This window comes from Vigna umbellata, chromosome 1 (genome assembly GCF_029865625.1).
Source record: "Vigna umbellata cultivar VRB3 chromosome 1, Vumbellata_1.0, whole genome shotgun sequence".
NCBI classification, from domain to species: Eukaryota; Viridiplantae; Streptophyta; class Magnoliopsida; order Fabales; family Fabaceae; genus Vigna; species Vigna umbellata.
In genome coordinates, this window is record NC_142165.1 from 21,443,443 (window position 1) to 21,449,546 (window position 6,104).

Here is a 6,104-nt window from a genome sequence, read left to right on the forward strand (position 1 = left end):
TATTGTACTAGTGGTTAGTCAGATGAGAGCCTATGGGGAAAGCATTCTTGACAAAAAGATCGTTGAGAAAATTTTAATTTCTATTCCCCAAAAATATGATGCAATCACAATCGCGATTGAACAAACAAAAGATTTGGCTACATTATCAGTCATACAAGTAATGAGTTCTTTTGAAGCTTATGAACAAAGATTGAAAAGGCATGAAGAAGACTCGGTTGAAAATGTCTTTCAATCAAAACTAAAATTACAGTCTCAGAATAAAGAATATGAAGAAAATAAAAGTAGAGAAGAAATTTCTAGAAATAAAGAAAATCCTAGAAGCTTCTCTATGACTCGTCAAGGAAAATATCCTCCATGTGGCATATGTAAAAAGACAAGTCACTTGGAAAAAGATTGTTGGCATCATGGAAAACCTCAATGCCAATATTGCAAGAAATTTGGTCACGTAGAGAAGTATTGTCGTAATAAAAGTAAACATCAAGCAAACTTTGCGGAAGAAGATAATCAGAAGAAACTCTTATTCTATGCCAATCAAGAATCTCCTAGTGGAGAAAAGAGTTGGTACTTGGATAGTGGATGCAGTAATCACATGGCAAAAGATCAAAGTATCTTCAAAGACATTGATAAATCTGTCAATGTCAAAGTTCAGCTAGGAAATGGCACCACAGTGGAGTCTCGAGGCAAAGGAACTGTCATGGTGAAGACAAAGAAAGGTACGAAATTCATCAAGGATGTTTTACTAGTTCCCAATCTTAAAGAGAATCTTTTAAGTATTTGTCAAATGATGGAGAATGGATATTCACTTCATTTTGAGAAAGATACATGCAAAATTTATGATAGTAAAAATGATAGAAATTAGTCAAGTAAAAATGGAGAAGAGAAATAGAAGCTTTCCTATAAGCTTCAAACCTGGAACTAATATTGCCATGAAGGTAGAAGTTGATGACTCATGGCTTTAGCATAGGAGATTTGGCCACTTCAACACACATGCCTTAAAACTTCTATATCAGAAAAACATGATGAGAGATCTTCCCTGCTTGAAAGAGAATAATGAATCATGCGAATGATGTCTCCTCGAAAAACAACACCGATTACCATTCTTGATAGACAAAGCATGGAGAGCAAAAGACTTATTAGAGTTGATTAATACCGATGTTTGCGGACCAATGAGAACACCTTCACATCATAACAACAAGTATTTCATCCTCTTCATTGATGACTTCTCTAGAATGACATGGGTCTATTTCTTAAAGGCAAAGTTAGAAGTTTTTGGAGTATTCAAGGAACTCAAGGCCCTTGTTGAGAAGCAAAGTGGAAAACAGATAAAAGTACTTAGAAGTGATCGTGGCAAGGAGTACACATCTCGCGAGTTTGACAAATTCTGTGAAGATGAAGGCATAGAGCGACAACTTACAGTCGCATATACTCCACAACAAAATGGCGTGTTAGAGAGAAAGAATCGCACAATTATGGAGATGGCAAGATCAATGCTGAAAGAGAAAAGTATGCCTAACACTTTTTGGGCTGAAGCAGTCTACACTGTAGTTTACAGTCTAAACAGATGTCCAACTAAGGCAGTCCAAGACAAGACTCCTATTGAAGCTTGGAGTGGAAGAAAGCCATCAGCTAAACACCTACGAGTATTTGGGTCTATCTGCTACATACATGTTTCTGATCAAAGGAGGCACAAGCTTGAAGACAAAACTATACGAGGAATATTCTTGGGATATAGCACATAGTCAAAAGGCTATCGAGTCTACAACCTACAAACAAAACAACTCATCACCAGTCGAGATGTTGAAGTTGATGAAAATGCTTCTTGGAATTGGGAAGAAGAAAAAGTTGTTAAAAGCAACATTTTACTTCCAGTGCATCAATCTCAAGAAGAAACTCAAGAAGAGGCAGAAAATTCAGGTACGTTTTCTCCACCTCCACAACAAGATTCTTCACCTGAATCTAGTCCAAGAAGAGTAAGATCTTTGGTAGACATATATGAAACTTGCAATATGGCCATGATTGAGCCTAACTGTTATGAAGAAGCATCAAAGCAAGAAGTATGGGTCAATGCTATGGAAGAAGAGATTAAAATGATTGAGAAGAATAACACTTGGGAACTCATAAATTGCCCTCATGGAAAAGATATCATAGGAGTGAAATGGATATATAAAACAAAGCTTAATCCTGATGGAACTATACAAAAGCACAAGGCAAGATTAGTCGCCAAAGGCTACTCACAACAACCAGGAATAGACTACAATGAGACATTTGCTCCAGTTCCTCGCTTAGATACAATTAGAGTTTTAATAGCTCTTGTAGCACAAAAAGGATGGAACATCTATCAATTGGATGTCAAGTCAGCCTTTCAAAATTGGGTGCTCGAAGAAGAGATTTATATTGAGCAACCATAGGGCTTCATCAACGAAGGCAATGAAGGAAAAGTACTAAGACTTAGAAAAACATTATACGGCCTGAAGCAAGCTCCTCGAGCATGGTATATCAAGATTAATAAATACTTCATCGATCAAGGATTCAGGAGGAGCAAAAGTGAGTCCACACTATATATTAAGGCACAAGGTCAGTACCATCTCATTTTTCTTTATATGTAGATGATCTTATCTATACATGAAACAATATAGAGATGATGATAGAATTTAAAGAAGACATGATGAAGAAATTTGAAATGACCGACCTTGGCTTGTTGAACTATTTCCTCGGTATAGAGGTGAAACAACAAAAAGAAGGTATATTTATCTCTCAAAAGAAATATATTGAAGCTCTACTAAAGAAGTTCAAGATGAATGATTGTAAACCTGTCACTACTCCGTTGGTGGTCAACGAGAAGTTACAAAAAGATGATGGAGCACAAGAGGCAGATGCATTACGTTATAGAAGCTTAATTGGAAGTCTTCTCTATCTCACAGCCACACGACCAGACATTATGTATGCTACAAGTCTTCTATCAAGATTCATGCAAAAGCCAAGTCAGATTCACTATGGAGTAGGAAAAAGAATTTTAAGATATCTACAAGGCACAAAGGAGTTTGGTATATGGTACAAAACCATGACTAACTCAAGGATGATTGGTTACACAAATAGTGATTGGGTAGGATCAATGGACGAAATGAAGAGTACGTCAGGATATGCTTTCTCACTAGGATCAGGTATTTTATCTTGGGCATCAAAGAAGCAAGCAACCGTGGCACAATCAACAACAGAAGCAGAGTATGTAGCAACTGCTAAAACCACGAGTCAAGCAATATGGCTACGAAGAATACTTGAAGAAATGGGTGAACCACAAGATGGACCGATTATTATCTATTGCGACAACAAATCGACAATAGCAATAGCAAAAAATCCAGTCCATCATCAAAGTACAAAACATATAGCCATTAAATATCACTTCATTCGAGATGAAGAGACAACTAAACAAATTCGACTCGTTGCCCAACAAAAGACCAAATTGTAGATATATTTACAAAGGCATTACCAAGACCAAGATTTGAACTACTGCGTACAATGCGTGGAGTTACCGAATTTGTATTAAGGAGGAGTATTAAAGTGTAATGCAAATTCTAGAAAAATGTAGAAACTCCTAAGATAGAAGAAAAGAAATGTAACACAAGTTCAAGAATATTGTAGAAAAGTGTAAGATAGGAAGAAAAATCAAGAATATTCTACATAGGTAAAAATCTAGAACATTCCACATAAGTTGTGGCTAACATGTTCTAAAATAATCTATGGGTCTATAAATACCCATGAACTCTACCATTTGATGCATGCAGACAACATCTACCATTTGTATGAAGCCAACATCTACTATAACTAAAGACAACTACAACATTTCTTCCAACTACTACTTTCATATTCAACTATCTCTACATTTTCTCTATCGCATCAACTATTCCTTTCACAACCTCAAAATACCAACACCAACCGAGTTTAATAATACAATACCGTGTATTAGAATTTTAAGTTTTAAAAATAAATATAATTAAAATATTATCACTTTAAGTAGTAAAGTAGTTTTTATTTTCTGTGGGTGTGAAAATCACCATCCTAATTTAAGTTTGAATCCAACTTGATGAAGAATTACTTTGACTAAGATTGAAGAAAAACATGTCTGAAAATTGGGTCGAATGTTAGATCATTCTATGTCATAAAATACTACACACAAGGTAAACCGGAATATAATAAAGCAGAAGTAAATGTTGTCATGTAGGATTATGTTTACCTAGCGTTGGGCAGATTGTGTTATCTTAATCCCGTGTGAAACAAAGTTAGTACTTAAATATTTGATTAAATTTAAATTCACACTTTTGTAATTTATTAAAATTGAAAAATAAGATAAAATGAAAAACAGAAAAATGAATAGTACTTGTGGTTTCCTAAAACATAAAAGCTTAAATATCAGTCTAATTATAATTTCTCATTGACTAAACAAAATTGACCTGAAACTTTTTTCTTTAACGCAGTATAATGAAGACAGTCTGTAATCACCGAGAGAATAGAATTTGCCGAGATCATGCTAATTCATATATCTGGGTGCGCCATAGCTGGTAGCTGGATACTAGATTACATGCAAAGCATATATAATGATGAAAATTGGTTGGGTAATCTAATTATCTTTTGTACAATATTATTAATACTCAATTCATTGTTGATATAAAACCGTATCTAATACAAGCCACTCCACTTTAAAACATGTAAAGCCACACTAATTCATCTCATTATTAAATCATAAAATAACAATGTATGGGCATAACATACAGCATGTTAAAGGTCTGCCCTCCAATATATTTTTTCCACATACATACCTTTCGGTTTTGACCCAAAACCAAACCACTGACTTTCTTATAGTTTAAAAGCATGCATTTAATAATCAAAAATCAAAATCCCTATTCCTGCTAACTGGAAGTCTGGTGCTACTTATGACTCCCAACTTGAGCCTTATTAATTAGACACAAAATCAAAATACTCACTTTCTTCTAAATAACCCCTTCACCATTACTTTTTTCTTTATTTTGTTTGTTAGCACTGTTATTCAATGTTCTTCTTCTTGTACTGCTGTCAAAGTCAACACAATAAAATGGGGTTCCCTTACCAAACCAATAAATTTCCATTCAACATGCTGCATATCGAATGGAATAATCAACAAAATTCATTTTCCTCATTATTCATAACTTTTACGTTTAGCTGTGTGTAGCTCTGCCTCTAACTTAATCCATTATCTTTTATTAAAATATTATTATGATTATTTATTTTATTTTTAATTAAGAGATTTATTTTTAATTAAGAGATTTATTTTTAATTTATTTATAAACATAATTATAAATATTATTTGATATACATATATTTAGGAGTGATATTATGACTTTTATTTACTTTTATATATATATATATATATATATATATATATATATATATATATATATATATATATATATTCTCTTTTGTGTAATAACATCAAAAACCATATGGTAAAATAAAACAAGAAAAATCTTAGATTCAAGATGGCTTCAATATTCTTTCTTTCCACACCAAGAACCCATAATTGTAACCAACCGTTTATGAAATCTGTAACCTATCTCTTCACTTTTTTGAAACGTTAACTTTAGGATCGACTTAAAGCACACTCGCTGCTAACCTATGATTTTACGATATGATAATTATCTTTATTATATTTTTATTATGTTTATTTTTATTTTTTATTGATATTTTATTATTATTTATTTTGATAATTAAAGTTTTATTTAATAAATTTGGAAAAAATAAGTATTTGATTTATATTATGCTGAGAAGTAGACATCTTAAAATCTAAGAATTATCAACAAAATTAGATAATTCAAAGTTATCAATAGAATTATTTATCAATAGTATTGATTATTTCAATTATAAATTTAAGTACATAAGTTTAATCTAATTAGGAAAGTCTTTAAATAGAAGATTTTAGAGTTAAAAAATTAACTCCCTTTTGGAAGAGAGTGGGAACTTGATTTTTGGAGACTAAAGTTATTCATCATTATTATTCTTTTAGTACTCATAGAAGTAAATATAACTTCCTTATTCATGGAGGTTGGAGATTGGAGGTTGAGAGTAATGTATCT

General features: G+C 32.5%; 1 pseudogene; it reads left to right on the forward strand.

Moving 5' to 3' along the window:
* The first annotated feature begins 2,794 nt into the window (after window positions 1–2,794).
* Window positions 2,795–3,466, forward strand: LOC124821335 (secreted RxLR effector protein 161 pseudogene; annotated as a pseudogene).
* The last annotated feature ends 2,638 nt before the right edge of the window (window positions 3,467–6,104 follow it).